At 35.6% G+C, this 17,490-nt stretch overlaps 1 protein-coding gene across 10 annotated transcripts in view; it reads left to right on the forward strand.

Annotated features, from left to right (window-relative positions):
- IMMP2L (inner mitochondrial membrane peptidase subunit 2) overlaps positions 1-17,490 on the forward strand; it is a 913,124-nt gene that overhangs the window by 690,754 nt on the left and 204,880 nt on the right. The window lies entirely within an intron of this gene.

Below are 17,490 nucleotides of genomic sequence, written 5' to 3' on the forward strand. Positions count from 1 at the left end.
ACTACTCCTATTTCTTTTTTTCTAGTTGCAGTGATGATAATAAATACTACTAAGACATTTTCTTGCCTTTGAATAGTAATTATTACAAAAATATAATATAATTTTTGTAAGGTATACTAAAGTGAAATAAACAGGATGGAAATGTTTTAGGTCACTTACAGTGTAGAAATGACTCTTGTGACAAAATTTTGTAGCAACTCGCAAGTGAAAAAGATTACCTAAAAGCCATTTTATGTCTCTCTCATCACAGATGTGATTGGGTATGAAATGTTTCCATTATGTATGATGTCTCTGTGAAGTATCTTTATGCTAACCCTCTTGAGTTTATGATCATTGCACAATGATAGAAAATGTCCTATCGCCTCATGATACGGATTTGCCGATTTATGACTTTAGTTTGCATTTCTAGTGTGATAAATATCTTTCATAAGTTTACTTTAAAATTTTGATAATTGTCTGGAAGTGTTGTTCAGTGCATATTACTACTTGATTTTAATGGATTATATCATAAAGACTTGGTGATTCTAATGTGTTGCTTTATAATTGCTCAGAATATTTTCTAAGCATTTCTCTCAGTAATTTCTTTCTCTGTAAAAGAAATTAGTGTCTTTCCCTTTACAACACCTACTTCTATGTAGGTGAATACATTTTCTATTGTAGCCATGATGTTCTTCACCAGCACACAAAATAACTGATTATCGTAGATAGTGACAAATTTTCTGTTTGCTTTAAAATGGAAGCACATAAAAAGTAAAGTTTGTATTTGTATTTGTATGTATACATAGCTGTGACATTTCTAACAGTGATTTTTAACTACTCCACATTGACAGACTCTTCAATTAAAAATGCATGCAGCAATTATTTCATTTATTATAAATATTAATTTTAGTAATTATATTTGAATTGTTCTCCTAGATAATATGTTCCATTTACTGAAAACACAAATGTGATTCTTTCCATGACCTCCAGTTAGCTTGTACATTTTCCACTTTGAAGTTTTTCTATCATTTTTATCTAGGTTTAAAATGAGAGCAACCAAGAGACTTTCACTCCTTCCTGCATGGTGATTTGTGAAATTCTAGTATCTAAAAATAAACCTAAAGTAAATTATTTATTTATTTAGCACCTAAATTATATAATTTATTTTAGCTACTTTGACCAAAGGACATTAGAAGAAAAACTTTTGGCTTATACATTTCAAGGCAAACATAACTTTTCTAAGATGTATAAATGTATTTTGATTTTTAGGTTTATGATCATAGTGTGACCTTGTGAACAATTTGTGTGCCGGGACTATGAAGCATAACTGAGTAATTCAGATTCAGAAGCTATTTATGACAGAATGCCTCTTTCTGAGAATGGAAACTTCAAGTTATACTAAATATGAATTCTTTTTAGTTCCAAGTCATTTGGAAAAGAGCGAATTCAATCACTTATTTCATTGATACCTTATTAGATAAAATATTAGCCCCCAGAGTGTTTTGTGAAGGAAATATGCCTAATAGGAGATGATAGTTTTAGAAATAAATGAACATTAGAACTATTATTTATTAATGAAATGAACTGTTGGTTTGAAAGTGATGATATATAGAATATTAAAATTCCATAGAATTCCTTTTTTAAGTTTATGAAGTACAAAAATCTTTTCACTTTTTAAAAACTAGTGAAAAGTAAAGGAGAAAAAGTAAAGGTTATGTTTTTAGAAAAGTGCGGAAAATGAATATTAAAATTCCATAGAATTCTTTTTGAAGTTTATGAAGTGCAAAAACTTTTCCATTTTTTAAAAGCCAATGAAAAGTAAAGGAGAAGAAGTAAAGTTTATGTTTTTATATCATGCAAAGCTTTTTATTTATGCCTTCAAGACACATTTTTGAGCACCTGCGGTTTGTCCACTTTGATTTAGGCTTGTGGATCCTGATGGGTGGGATGGCTCAGGAGAAATAAGAGTTACATTTAACCAGGCAGAGATTTTAGATTCTGTAATATATGTGGGAAATGGACATTTTAAGCAATTTAATATCTAATCATACCTGTTTTGATTTTTTTCCCCCTATATAATGCTTCTTTGGTAAAAAAAAAAAAAAAAAAAAAAAAAAAAAAAAAAAAAACAATAGATTCTTGGAGTTGCAGGAAGGATGAAAGAATGGGACCTTTTCTTTTAAGAGCACTTGACAGCCGGGTGTGGTGGCTCATGCCTGTAATCCCAGCACTTTGGGAGGTCAGGGCGGGTGGATCACCTGAGGTAAGGAGTTTCAGTCCAGCTTGACCAACATGGTGAAACCCCGTCTCTACTAAAAATACAAAAATCAGCTGAGTGTGGTGGCACATGCCTGTAATCCTAGCTACTCGGGAGGCAGAGGCAGGAGAATAACGAACCTGGGAGGCAGAGATTGCAGTGAGCTGAGATTGCACCATTGCACTCCAGCCTGGGCAACAAGAGAGAAACTCTGTCCAAAAAAAAAAAAGAGGTGGGGGGAAGAGGGAGGGAGGGAGGGAGGAAGGAAGGGAGGGAGGGAGGGAGGAAGGAAAGCACTTGACAAAGACAGGAATTGGGACTGAGTCTTGGGAAATGTTTAAAATAGTCAGAGATTATAAAGACAGAGATTCAGGTCGTAGATGATAAGGAGTGCACTGAACCTGTGAGCCTTCTGAATTATTTTGCCACTATCACTAAACATTAAAACATACCCTGATGCCCAGAAGGAGCAGGTAAGAGGATCAATAGATTCTACCAGTACTAAGGTATAATCCCCACTCTAAAGGAAAGATGGAAGGGAGGGAGACAATCAGTCCTTCACAGCACATTGTAACAAATACTCTAGATGGGGGTATGACAGGGCCTTTTAGAGAAGCAGAGCATTTGTGTATGAAAACCCATGAAATCTCCCAGGAGGATTTGGTAGAACAGAGTGTTCTGAAATCAGTGAAAATAACTATTTGGTAAAAATCCTGCATTACATAAAGCACTCTAGATGCTATATGTTTTGTGAATGAAGTAATTTATGCCTGGAGTGGTTAATGGGTTTTAGCTGCATTGAAATATTCTGCCTATGCAATACAGAATAATCTTGTGATACACGAGAATGAATTTTCATTGCATTTATTTATTGTCGAATTGTAGCATTTTCCTTGTGAAACTTCTCTAGAGCAGCTAGAATAGCTTTTATTTAAAATCAGCCATTTCAAATTTTAAAAAGGTCATTAGACAGTGTTGACAGGATCCAAATGAAGTATTCTCTTCACACTTTCTTTGAAAAAATGGTGCTTAGACTGTAATTGGTTATATTTTCTTGTGGCTTGTAGTACATGCTTGTTCTTTAGAAAATTTTGATAGGAACTAAAATAATATGTATTTTATAGAAAAATACTGGTAACAATAGTTTTCTAGTTTTTGTTAATAAGTCATAAAGCCTTACCTTGTGGTTTTTCATCAAATGTTTCTCATGGTTCCCATAAACAGTGCTGGAACCTGGCAACCTCACATGCTTTACCTAGATATAATTTTCATTTGACTGGTATAGACAAAGGCATACATCTTATAAAAAGATCAAAGCCACTTAAAGGAGATATCATTATAATGAAAATATTTGTATAACCAAAGATAACTAAGTCTTGGAAGAGAGCCCATTCTCAGAAGCTGTGTTCAACACCAAGAAATGTCCATGCAGTAAAATGAAACAAAGTCCCTCAGGATTAGCTTCGCTGTTCATTGGATTTGTTGCTGTAATTAAGACATGAAAAAATATATATGATTTTAAAAAGAGAGCTTGGAAACATATGGTGGTGAAATAAATAATGTCACCCGTCTTCCCAAGAGAAGAGGCAATCTTAGCTTCCATTCCTACCAAATCAAATTTTGTCTTAATGCCTTAATTATTCTGCTAGTGTAGAAATTATTTTCCACATGATTTCATTTTTAGATAGAAGAATGTCAGCAGAATTGTCATTAGACTTTATTGCTATGGCAGATACTGTTCCTTTGGGCCATTTAGTTACAGAATTAAACACATTCATTTTATTAGAAATATATATTTACTGATAATAGGTCAGGAGCCAAGATTTAGTGAAACATACGCAGGGGTTATTAATTTAGTGATTTTATAAGCACTTAGAATTTTTTTTAAAAGTGAGGTTGAAGCCGTTATTTTACTTGTTGGTACCTACATAACTGGGTATACATAGAAAAATAAAATGAAAATATGAGGCACCCATAAGACAAAAAAAGTCTTCTATTGAATGTATTGAGATTCAAAGTTTGAGATTAAATTGCCTCATTTACATGGATATGTACTTATAAAATATTTGGTGGGTAATTTTGCTGTCCACTTCTTTTAATAAATAGCAAACTATGTAAATAACTTTGTAAATAGCAAACTATGTAAATAACATTCTTTTGACTGAGCTGGGAAACAGCTTTTTTTGGAAATTTTTAATTTTCTGAAAACTTGTTGGGTAATCTTTAAAAAGACTTTGCTCTGTGTCAGTATCTGATTGGTTGTATTTGAAAAAGATCAGTTTGATTTTGAGTGTCTTGGGTGATCTTTTTTGTATAATGGAGCCATAAATGGACCCTGTAGTGAATCATGATAACTATGCTTTTAGACATTATTCATAGTAAGACCCATGTGAGTTTTTGGTGCATTAAGATTTGTCTAACTTGGTGAATCAAGCAAGTGAAAATGCAGTTTTTTACTATAGTCGTCAGAATCAGAGCCATAACGTGTATTCTACTGATAAGGTCATCACAGGCCCCATGGCTTTTGCATTAAATAGAAGTTTTTTTTGTAATATGACTCCTAAATAATTCTGCTCCAACTGATATTCCTGTCACTAACAATTTTTCTGAAAAGAATCCTGATCACATCATTTTGCTTCCTAACAACAATATTATCAACCTACAGTACCTACTATATTCAATAAAGAAACAAAGCAAGAAAGTCCTCTCTTACCACTTATATTTGATATTATGCTAAAGGTCATTATCAGTGCCGATTAAGTCAAGAAAGAGAAATAAAAGATATAGGGATGGGAAATGAAGATTCCAAACTGTTATTTTTCATAAGTATGATATTGTCTCCTTAGAAAACCCAGGAGGAATCTGCAGAACTATTAAGACAATTATGCAAACTTAGTAGTATAATAGCAATTATATACATGATGAAACATGGCTAGATATCATCAAGAATTAGAAAACATATTGTTAAAGAATTTGCCATTTAAAATAGCAGTAAAAAATTCAGGATTGGTTACCTCTGGAAAGGATGGGAATGAATGTTATTGGGGAGGAGTGAGTGTACAAAGACACCAAGTTACAGTACTTATGTCTGAAGCAGAGTGGTGAGCATACAGATGTTCATGACATTATGCTTTATGCTTTTTATGTCTAAAACATAAAAGAATACTTCCTGTTTGTTTTTTTTTTTTTTTTTGAGATGGAGTCTTGCTCTTTCACCCAGGCTGGAGTGTGGTGACCCAATCTCAGCTCACTGCAACCTCCGCCTCCTGGATTCAAGCAATTCTCCTGCCTCAGCCTCCCAAGTAGCTGGGATTACAGGTGCACACCACCACAGCAGGCTAATTTTTGCATTTTTAGTAGAGACAGGGTTTCACCATGTTGACCAGGCTGGTCTCAAACTCCTGGCCTCAATTGATCCATCTGCCTCGGCCTCTCAGAGTCCTGGGATTATAGGCATGAGCCACTACACCTGCTATAATAGACTATTTCTAACAACTACATAAGTTAAAATATTAAAAGTTGACATCAGTGACTCCACATTACTTATAAATATTAGATCGTCCCCTAATATATGTGAGGCCTAAGGCATGGAGGTCTAAATACTACATGTCTAAATATTTAACGTGTAACTATAAATTAAGTTAGCAAACTGTTAAATGAAATATGTTACTTTTCCTAACTCGATAAATATATCTCCATATGGCTAAAACCAGCAAACAAAGATGACTGAATTTAATTATTATTACACATTTGAGTATTCTGTTGTACATTTTTTTTCTGGCCTCCATTTCAGCAAAATCACTATGTTGTTGCAATGAAGATTTTCACATGATATGCATTCTATTGACAACAATGAATGGTATGAAGGATTAAAATAATATTTAATTGTATTTAGTGTCAATAATTTAAATATATGTTTATGAAAATGTAGATGAAAATAAATGTAAAAGAATTTAAAAGTAAATTTTTTCAAGTCTTTCCAAAAGATTTTTTTGTAAAATGTCAAAATGTATCTTTTCAAACCAAAAGCCAATTACTAATTGTTAATAAAAAATAACTATTAACATAAAATTACATCAAAATTATTTAAATAGAACTGAATTTTTAAGTATTTAAAGAATTAATTGCATTTTATTACATATTTTTATAAAAGGAAATCTATTTACAGGTTTGAGGGTTCAAATTATACATGCTTGTCAATGTAAAAAGTATCATGCTCCATGCATGTCATACCCTCAACTACATACATATAAATTTAAGAGCCATATGAATTGTTTCGTAGTCACAAGTGTTTCCTTTGTCACCATGCACAACTGTGGTGAATACTGTGTTTTCCTGAGTACCTCTAGAATTCTAGAATCACAAGTTGAAACATGAATAGCAGAAAGAACAGGGACACTCAGCTACTGGCAAATGATACTGAGTATACAAGAATCTGTGGCCTCCATGCTGAGAAGGCTTGTCACGTCATTTAATTTCCTTCTTCTAAGCACTTCTAAGCTAAGCACTTGGATGGCTGAAGTCCTGCCTGTGATCAACTGGTGAAGTTTCATGGCATTTGGAATCAGTCCATTTTTTTCAAAATATAAAATATATGGAAAAACATGTGTCTGGGTCCTTAATGGTGTTAGTTTGTTGTGAGTAAATCCTGGTGAATAATCGGGGTTAGAATGTCACACTTTGCTAGTGCTGAATGCCAGATCTTGAATGACATAGGAACCCATGTGTTCTTTAATAAGTTTAATTTTTGTAAAACTTGTGATGTGCAGGTTCCTCAAAAACACAGGCACCAAAAAACAGGGCCTCTTGCCGAGGCCTGAGTGAAGTCTGACTCAAAAAAGTTAGTGTAAACTGATTAGCAGGGCATTCAAATCCTTTTGATTCTGTCTCATGCCAAATTTTCCAGATCCATCTTACCTGCCTATGCCTTCATCATTCCATAAATTCACCATTTGGTTTTGCATTTTTCTATGTTGGCACAGGCTGTCATTTCTTCTCCCTTTCATTATCTTGTGCCTGCCCACCTTAATCTGGACAATGACTACTTCCAGACCTACTCTAACATGAAGTTTTGCTCCTGACTAAGCCAGTGACCCCACACAGCATTTGCAGTATAATTGCACAGTGATTCTGTGTGTGTAAAGACTGTGAACATTGCCAAGGCAGCTATGGGAGCTAACTCATCCTTGTATCACTGTAGCCCAGAACTAGGAACAGAGTTTAACAGCTGTTTCATGACACAGTTAATGGCCAATTTCTGCACAGTAAAGGTTCATCTAGAACACGGTGCAGTGAAATATGGCCCTTGAACCAAATCTGGCTCATTCCTATTTCTGTACAAAAGAAGTTATGTTGGAACACAGCCACACTCTGGCTTTCATATTGACTATGGCTGCTTTCCCACTGTAACGGCTGAGTTAAGTACTTGCAAGAGAGCCTATATCCCACAAATCCTAAAATATTTATTATCTGCTCTTTATAGAAAAAGCTTGCCAACCTCTGATCCTAGTGAATTAGTAATAGATAACTTTAGAAAGATTGGTTTAGGACTGATTATGTCTGGCTGTTAATAGGAAAGTCAGAAATTTGAACATTAGAAGGAACTAAAAAGCCCTTTACATTATGGAACAGGAGAGTAATAACTTATTAGTCTTATTAGTTATGAGAGGTGTCTGGCAAGACTGGTTTGGGAAAATTATGAATGAAAGATTAGATTGGAAATAGGATATAGGTAGAAATGCAATCATTTGATAATACTATTAGTTCAAATGGGATATGATTAGGCATTAGGCAAAGGTGGTAATAATAAAAATATGAAGTAGATTGACTTATAAGAGTCCTTAGGAGCTAATAATTGGTTTGATGTCTGTTATATTCTGCTTCCTCGTATTAACTCACCACATCTGTTAGAGAAATTCACCAGTTGGAATACTGAACTAACTCCTTGCTCATCTCTGATGGGTCAAACCTTAAAATTAGGCATGAGCAGCAGTCTTGGCTACGTGATGAGAATTGTGCTACCTGGTAAGTATTAGATTTTTGTCCCTGAACTTGGGAGTGGCAATCAAGTCTTGTTCATGACTCCTTAAATTATAGGCAAATATTATTCCCTCAAAGTATCAAAGTTCCATTCTGTAACACTTAGTATCTATGTCAACTAACCCCCCACTTATTTCACCAGCCTTTTCTACTCTTTTTGGTAAAGTTCTCACTTGTTTCAAAAGGTATAGACAATTCCCAGAATGTAGAGGCTAAAAGAAGGAAACATAGAATGGCGAATATTTTGGTAAACCAGCTGATAGAAAAGCATGCTATAAAAATTTACTTGCCATTATTATTTAAAACATACCCAAATATATATTTTTCAAAATTAAAGTATTTTCAATACATCAATGCATTGTGGGAAGTTGTAAATAAATTTTTTAATTAAAAAATATTTTCAAAAAGAAATGTATCAATTTTTGTGAAGAAATGATATAGAATGTTCACACTACTTTCAAGTTACATTAATCTCCCCTTTATATTGTTACTGTATTAAAATAAGTGTATTGATATTGTGAATTGAAATTAGGATGTAATCAGTGGAAGGAAAGGGGAAACTGTAAGGCTTCATCAAGTTGTGGAATATTGAACTTTTTTGATTACTAGGCCTGATTTTTGTAAAGATAATAGTCATTAACTAGGACCTACTTAGACTAACAGCTACATTCGGCTGAAGTTTTACTCAAACCTCCAGTAATTTTATTTACAGTTAAAGAGCTTCAACCAAACCATTTTCAAAGCTGCTTAAATCTCCCTTGTTGTGAAATGCATCTACCTATTCCCCACTAAGGCTTTAAACTCTGTCTGCCTAGTATTTGCTGGGAAGGCAAATGAAACATTCCTCTCAAATTAGCCATGATTATATATGGGTTGTTCATATAAATTAAGTTTCACTTCACAAAAACCTAATGAGATTATAAATTATGTCATTTCTACGAGTCATTATGGAATTATCTAGACTCTAGTCAAGGAGAACTTATAATCTTCACAGAATATTTGGTACAGAGTCTTTTAAAACAAACTGTATTGCGTTCTTCTTCTGTCATTAAAAAAAAAACACAAACGCACAGCATAGTCTTTCAAACAAAGAAAATATATGTGCTGAACAGGGAATGATAATTACCATTAAATTAATGGATTCGTTAAATCTACTGGCATGGTTTCACTGGGCCGTTGTTTTTAGATTTAATGTGTTATCCTGCACTGACTGAAAAGTAATAGTATAAAATGAGGAAGGCTATTTTAAAGGTCATTCATCAAAGTGCATGGTACTTAAATAGCTTTTTTGCCCAGATGGGCATTACTGGTTAAACTGTTATATTTTTTCAAGTAGTATTTGTGACTGTTTGAATGTTTATCCTCTCCAAAATTCATGTTGAAATTTAATTGCCATTGTAACAGTATTACCAGGTCAAATGTTTAAGAGGTCATTAGGCCACGAGGGTTCCACCCTCATGGCTGGGATTAATGCCTTATAAAAGGATGACTTCAGTCCCCTTTTTCCTCTTTGCCCTTCTGCCTCCTGTTATGTGTGGAAAAAGTATTCTTCCCCTCCAGAGGATACAGTATTCAAGGTGCCATCTTGAAATCAGAATAACCAAGCCTGCTGGTTCCTTAATATTGGACTTCCCAGTCTCCAAAACTATGACTCAATACATTTTTTATTAAAAATTACCCAATATGTGGCATTCTGTTATAGCAGCACAAGCAGACTAAGACAGTATTATAGTGTTGAGTCACAATAGTATATTTGGTAAAGAACTTCAGGTACATTTTACAGACTAAGTTCTGATTTTATTATAGTCCCATAATATTTCTTTATATTTTAATTTAAAGAAACCAACCACCTTGCCTTAAGAAGAAGTATCTTTTTTAGATGGAAGAACATTATTTAAACTACTGTTTTATTACAGGAAAATCTTCCTACTATTATATGTTTGGTATAATAATATTATATTAATTTGAAATTTCATTATATGCTTCTCTACCCTATCATTACCCCTAACCATCTCACTGCTCATTCTTTTGAAGTTCACTATTCACAATACCTTTTTCTGTCACATCAAAGTAAATTTGGTATTTGATATAAGAAGGATTATGAAGAGGTTGCCCCTTTATGGAAAGAATTTAAGTAGGATATGCCTGTGTATATAGAGAGTACCCAAAATTGATATATCCCCATCCTTTAGGTTCAGGAAGACTGCCCTCTTCATAAAGTTATTTACAACATTCTCTGTTTTTAATTCCTGAAAGTCTCCCAAATGACCACGAGAATACTACCATGATCTTTGCGTAGTATGTCTGCTTTAATGTGCTTTTGTCTTACTCCACTCCTGTTTAAAAGCAAGCCAGCCAAAAACATCACAAATCATGCAAAACAAAATCATTTATAGATGCACAAAAAAAACCCTATATATTCTTTCCACTCGGTTGAAAGTGAAGTAGGCTTAGAATAAAATACATTGTCTTCAAAACTCATACATTCTGTGTTCTCAGCCCCAGATGTTTTACCCTACTAAGTAGTAGCCCCTCCTTAAGAGGGGAGATTTCTCCTGCTCTCAAAATTATTTTTTCTACTCCTCCCCAAAAGGAGGAAATATAGTAACCTTTCACAGAAAAAGACAGAGAGATGAATGTCCTCTCTTGCAAATGCTGCTTTCTTTCTTTTTTTTTTTTCTTTCTTTGTGTGTGTGTTGTTTTTTGTTTGTTTGTTTGTTTGTTTGTTTGTTTCTGAGACAGAGTTTCACTCTTGTTGCCCACGCTGGAGTGCAATGGCACCATCTCGTCTAACTGCAACCTCTGCCTTCTGGGTTCAAGGGATTCTCCTGCCTCAGCCTCCTGAGTAGCAGGGATTACAGGTGCATGCCACCATGCCTGGCTTTTTTTTTTTTTTTTTTTTTTTTTTTTTTTTTTGTATTTTTAGTAGAGATGCGGTTTCACCATATTGGCCAGGCTGGTGTCGAACTCCTGACCTCAGGTAATCCACCCGCCTCGGCCTCCCAAAGTGCTGGGATTAAAGGCATGAGCCACCGTGCCCGGCCAACAAATGCTGCTTTCTTTTAACCTTTTTTGTTTTGTTTTGTTTTGTTTTGTTTTGAGACAGAGTCTTGCTGTGTCGCCCAGGCTTGAGTGCAGTGTGGCACATTCTTGGCTCACTGCAACCTCTTCCTCTGGTTCAAAGGATTCTTGTGCCTCAGACTCTTGAGTAGCTGGAACTAGGAACTATAGACATGCGCCACCATGCCAGGGTAATTTTTTTGTATTTTTAGTACAGAAAGGGTTTCACTGTGTTGGCCAGACTGGTCTCAAACTCCTGGCCTCCCTCACGTGATCCACATGCCTTGGACTCCCAAGGTGCTGAGATTTTCTTTTAACTTTTAATAAATGTAGCATGAACATCTCTCCTCAACTCAACATCACCATAAAAAGAAAATAATAATAAAATGGTATAAATCACCTAGCAGAGAGAGAAATTATTTTTGTGGTGGTGGCTCCCCACAAATATCACAAGTCACTTCACTTGTCTCTAAAGACAACGTCGAATAGTGCTTTGAAGGGGGTTTCAATTGTGAGACTAAAGAGGTGGCATTTACCCCTACCAGATACCTGTTGCTTCCACTCCAAGGCCTTCTGAGGCTAAGGGAAGCCTAATCCCATGGCCATGAGCATGAGCAGTTTTCCAGTGCTGCATATTTCAGTTTGAGACATGGGAGAGGGAATGGTCTGACCTCTAGTTCTCAATCCAGAGAGTCAGCTTGTGTCCAGTTCCAGTCCTGCACCAATTAGCTATGACCAGTGGGGCGGGATCTAGTTGAGAAAGGACTGTGATTGGCCTAGCTTGAGGTAAGTGCCTGTCGTGGAAGAATCAATAGTTCCCAAGGGCTGGAATGTTGTGGTTGTCATAGTTTAGATCAGGTATCTACCTATAGACCAACCAATTCTGGCCTAGGGGCAGCGTTATGTAAAAATTATGGCAGCTCCATGGAAACGTTATCTTGTTGATGCCAGTACAGAGAAAGGGGTTGTTGTTCCAGATAATACAGGGTGTTAGGCAGACAAAAGTGTAGACAACAATGTAATATAATAAAAGGTAAAAAGTATAAAAGCCGAAGACAGAGGTGCAACATCACGAAGTTCATAGAAGTGATTTCTAGCCAGAAAGAGTTCAAAGACATTAATTAGTTAAACCTTGAAGAAAAGATAGGATTTGGACTTACGGATAAGTGGAAAAGTAGCTTTCGAGAAGTAGAAAGCAAGGTAGCAGAAGCATGGAGGTGGAAGTGTTTAGAATATGTATTGGACACTTGAGCAATTTTGTTTGGCTAGATATCCAATATATTCTGTTTTAAGTCTAAGTATGATTAGTTTATGTGGCTTCAAGATTCTGTTTTCTACTTGCAACCTATGCAAATTCAAATTCAGTGCAATTAAAATGACAAAGGGAGATTTGCACTATTTAACAAATGGCAGATTGATATTAATCGTCAGGTGTTTGGAGTCTTTGCCGTGAGAGAGGGAGGAGAGACAAGTGGTTCTAGAGGCAGTATATAGGAGCAGTGTATTTGTAGACTTTGCTTCACTATTCTTTGTTAAATACTTAAATATAAGTCTTTTTAAAAATCCGCTATGCCTCCTCAATCAGGAGCAAGAAGTAGGTTATCCTGTGCTACTAAATTCTGAGATCTTTGTTTAGATAAATTTAGTATGTGTACCAGATAGTATTAAATACTTAAAAAATTATATTGTATGTCATACTTTTGCAACATATATGTCTCACTGTAGTTTATCTTAGATTAAGAACTATTAAAGTTCTGAATTTGTGGGAGAATTTTCTTTGCATCCCCTTCTTTTTTCTTTTCACCTTTCTACCTTCCATAATATTTCTTTTGCAGGTCAGTTAAACACCTGGGTTTTGAAAGATTACTCATTTATTTAGTTCAGGATTTGTCAGGATGTTGCCAAAACCTGTGATCTCTTCCAAATATCCATCTTAGTCTTTCAACAGTATTCGATATCGTTGGCCACTTCCTTTTTAAAACATTTTGAGAATTTTCTTCTTTTAGCTTCCTTGAACCCATATAACCAGTCACTTTTTCTAGGCCTCATTTACATTTTCATCCTTCTCTGCCAGATTTCTAAATTTTGGCATGCCCCTGATCTTGGTCCTGATTGTTCATCCATACTTAAACCGTCCCTAAGAAAATGGATCCTGTGTTTTTAAATGCTGTCTTCATGCATCGGTGCTCAGATTCACATCTCCAGATCGTATCACACTTGGATATTCAAGACACATCTTAAATTTAACATGTCTAAACGGAAATTCTTCATTCCCTTCCTTCCTACTTCCATCTTCTTTCCTCAGATTTCTTCCATTTCAGTAGATGGCACTATCCACCCAGTTACTCAAGACAAAAAGTTATGAGGCATCCTTGGGGTCTCACTTTTTATTGCCCTCAACTGCCTGGTAAGGCCTGTTACTCTTCCACCAATGTCCCAGAGTCATGTGCTTTCTTCCATCTCTGCTGCTGCCTCACTGATTCAGGTCATCATCTATGTCACTACAAGAGCCTCCTAACTGGGCTGCATGCTTCCCCTCTGCATCTTCTGAACGTCAACGTCTGTGTGGCAGCTGCAGTTATCTTAGTTATCCTCAAAGCCAATCTCTAGCCTACATGAAACACTTCAGTGGCTTCCTGTTGCTATCAGAATTAAAAACGTTAAGTTTTCTCTGATTCCCTTGACCATGGCCTTCAGGGCCCTCACATTGTATGGCCTCTCCATCTCTCCCCTTTCCATGCTTGCACCTCTCTCATCTTTCAATTCTTTGAACAGGTGAAAGGCCTTTTGTCCTAGCTAGATCCTCTTCCTTGAATTCTCTTCCTTTAGGTCTTTGTGTGGTTGGCTCTTTATTTTCCCCACTTCAGGGAAGATTTTTATCTGTGCATCTGACAAAATGGAACACACACACACACACACACACCTGTAGCTACTATCACTATTTTATTTTATTTCTTTATTCATGTTTATATTTTTATCTCCTCCAATAGAAAATTGAGCTTCATGAGGTCAGGAACCTTGTCCTTTTGGTTCACCGCTGTAGCACGGTACCCGGCTGGCTCATAATAGGCACCTACTGCATCTTGTTAAATAAACAAATTTTTGTTCTGTGAGTGAGTTTAGCACTCGCGATGCCTTCTGGTTCAGAAATAAAAAGTCAATGGGAAGTATACAAGAAGGACATCTGACGTCTTTGGAAAAAAGAAACTAAAATGTGCTTAAAATGGTTAGTGGAGATTGGAAGAAGGCTCCTGACATGATGCACTTTTCAGAAAGAGGATGAGATGGATATCACCTTAAAAATAGATGGTGATTCAAGCAAAGTAAACAGAACAAGGAGAAACAGGACCAAATAAAAGGTTTCTTTTAGGTAGAACACAGAGCTTTTGTGATAGGTCAGCTGAACAGGCTGGCTGAAACTAGGAGGAGAGGCAGAGTGGTAGAAATATCTGGGGACACGAAAAGAAATGATTGTCTTATCTATAGGGCAATAGCAGGACTGCAAGATATTTGTCAAGATATCAGAGGGATATTAAACAGGCAAAGTCCAATTTAGTACAGGATGGCCTGAAATCTAGTAGTAAAACTATCTCCATGGGAAGAGAGAAATCTTAGGACAGTAGAAAGAAGGATGGAGCCAAAGCTTCTTATCCCATTCTGAGTCTCTAAATAGAAATTTTGTTATACATGACTAAAATGTTATAGCACTGTTCCCCAATTTTCATGTGTATTAGAATCACCTTAGGAGCTTATGAAAAATAGAGATTTTCTGGCTTCCTTGAGATTCTGATTTAGTAGAACTTGTGTGGGTTTGAGGAAGCTGTACTTTAGCAAGTATTCCCCAAATGAAACTGATACAGTTCTAATGCAAGGCCAGGCCATGCCTCAAGAAACACTGGCTTGTAGGGGCCTATAGTTTTGTCTGTGTTCACATACTGTTTAAACACAGTTTAATCATGTTGTGAATGCCTGAGGAAGTGGTTTGTATGTGTATGTAAGTGCATGTATGTTTGTAATTGTTGATGAGGTAGATAGTGGAACTAACTAAAAAGACATTTCATTCTAAAGATTAGACGTTCTTGTTTCTATTGACTTTATTTACAAGTATTGCACTTATGTATAATCTGCCCTTTTATTGGTTGAGTTTTAAAAATGTAATTAGTTTGAGATGATTTTCAAATAATCTCAATTTGCAGAATCAGATTTTTAATTAGAAATTGGATGGTAGAAATGAAAGTGTGTTAATTAAATATGTATTTTATTTTACTAGAAAGTTGCAATAGCCTCACCTGACACTGATTCTACCCAGTTGATTTTAGTGAACTCTGGGAACAAATAATTCCTGTTTCTGTTGTGTGTGACCAAGTAAAGACTGAAGAAGCTATTTATATAGTAAAAATGACCACCCTGTTAAAAGTGATAGCATTCCCTAGAAAGAAATATTCTTGTGTTAGAAAAACTTACCACTTCCTTTTCCAAGAGAATATAAAAATAATTGGCGTCCCCCTCTTTTTATTTTTTTAATTTTTTTCAAGAAATTTTGTTCCTTTTTCAGAGGTTTCTTTTTGCATTCAGTTCAGGAACTGTTAAAACTTGGCTGTTTTCCAGAACAAAAAATTGATTAGATTGTAGAAAGAATAATGGAGACAGGCTAATGGATTCAAGGAAAATTGTATGTGTAAAAAGCACCAAATACAATGCTTAGTGGAGTATTCTTCCCACTGGAATTATTCATTTACAGACAGTTGCTGGCAGACTGCTTGTGTAAACAGCAATGCCTGCCCAGTGCCAGTTAATGTTTTCGATGTTAGAGATTTTCTAAAGATAGAAAATGTTTTAGTAATCTTTGTGTATGTCTCCTTTGCCTAGCCCAGGGCCTGACACTCAAAAGTTTAATGAATGTCTAGATTAGACTGGAGCAGGTTGGAATAAAATATGTGATAAATTTGCTATAATTTGAACCCCACCGCCTCTGGGCCTGAATTTGATGATCACAATTATAAAAATATAACCTACTGTGCCACTGTTATACTTGGAGTGATTGATTTTGGTTCTTACGACTAAACTAGCTCAAATTGTTGTCTTCATCCAACATAGTTACTATTCCTGTAATTACTGCATCTATAAATTTCATGCCTCTTTTGTTTCGAACAGAAAAATGGGCTTGAGGAATAAGAAAAATGAAGAAATCCTTAGCCAAAATAATATACACCAGTTGTTCTTTGTCTCGGCTTGATTTAGTTAGTCTTGCTCATCCAATACCTCATGCTTATCTCTCCGTATCACTGAATTTTCAACTTGGTTACACACACACACACGCGCGCGCGCACACACACACACACAAAAAAAAAACCTCCCAAGAACCTTGTATTCAGAATAAAAAGAGCTACAGATAGAAACTTTTTAAAGTTTGAGTTTGTGTCTCTCTGAAGGTCAGCTGCCTTCAGTTAATTGCTGTTTTGTTGCTCCCTATGTTGATTACTTTTATCTGGAACCCTAAAGACATGTGGGGACCTCTCAGGGTGACAGCACCATGACTGAACAGTGCATGGAGGGGCCAAGAAATGTCAGCATCAGAAACCTCCATGTGAGGATAATGAGTTCAGGCATTTCAGAAATCAACCAGCTTCAGAGAATGGCATTTGAGTGTAGTCATGCTTATTTTTGAAATATAAGAGCTTGAGGCTCCCCTACTGAAATAAAGAGTTTTCAAACAAAGGCCTGGAGGAGCTGCACTGGCAGTTGCTTTCATATCTAAGGGAACGGTACTGCTGTTCAACCTGATCCAAGGTGAAATCTAGAGATGAGGGCAAAGAAGAGAGATGCTCAAGGGTAGTTAAATTCACAGAAACTTATCAAAAATAAAATACATGCGAAGTTTTCTTGGTAATAGTCATGTTATTTATCATCTTTCAGCTCCCCACATACATAAAGACATTTTATTGTTCATACATTTAGTTGTTTAATTTTAAAAATTTTCTTGCTCATACATTTTATTGTAGAATTGTCTTAAGGACTTGGGGCAGCATTTTCTCACTGCTATGCACTGAATTATGTCCTTCTCAAATCCATATGTTGAAGCCCTAACCCCCAATGTAATGATATTTGGAAATGAGAACTTTGAGGGGTAATGAGATCATGAGGGTGGGGCCCCT

Source organism: Rhinopithecus roxellana, chromosome 6, assembly GCF_007565055.1.
Source record: "Rhinopithecus roxellana isolate Shanxi Qingling chromosome 6, ASM756505v1, whole genome shotgun sequence".
In the NCBI taxonomy this organism is placed as follows: domain Eukaryota; kingdom Metazoa; phylum Chordata; class Mammalia; order Primates; family Cercopithecidae; genus Rhinopithecus; species Rhinopithecus roxellana.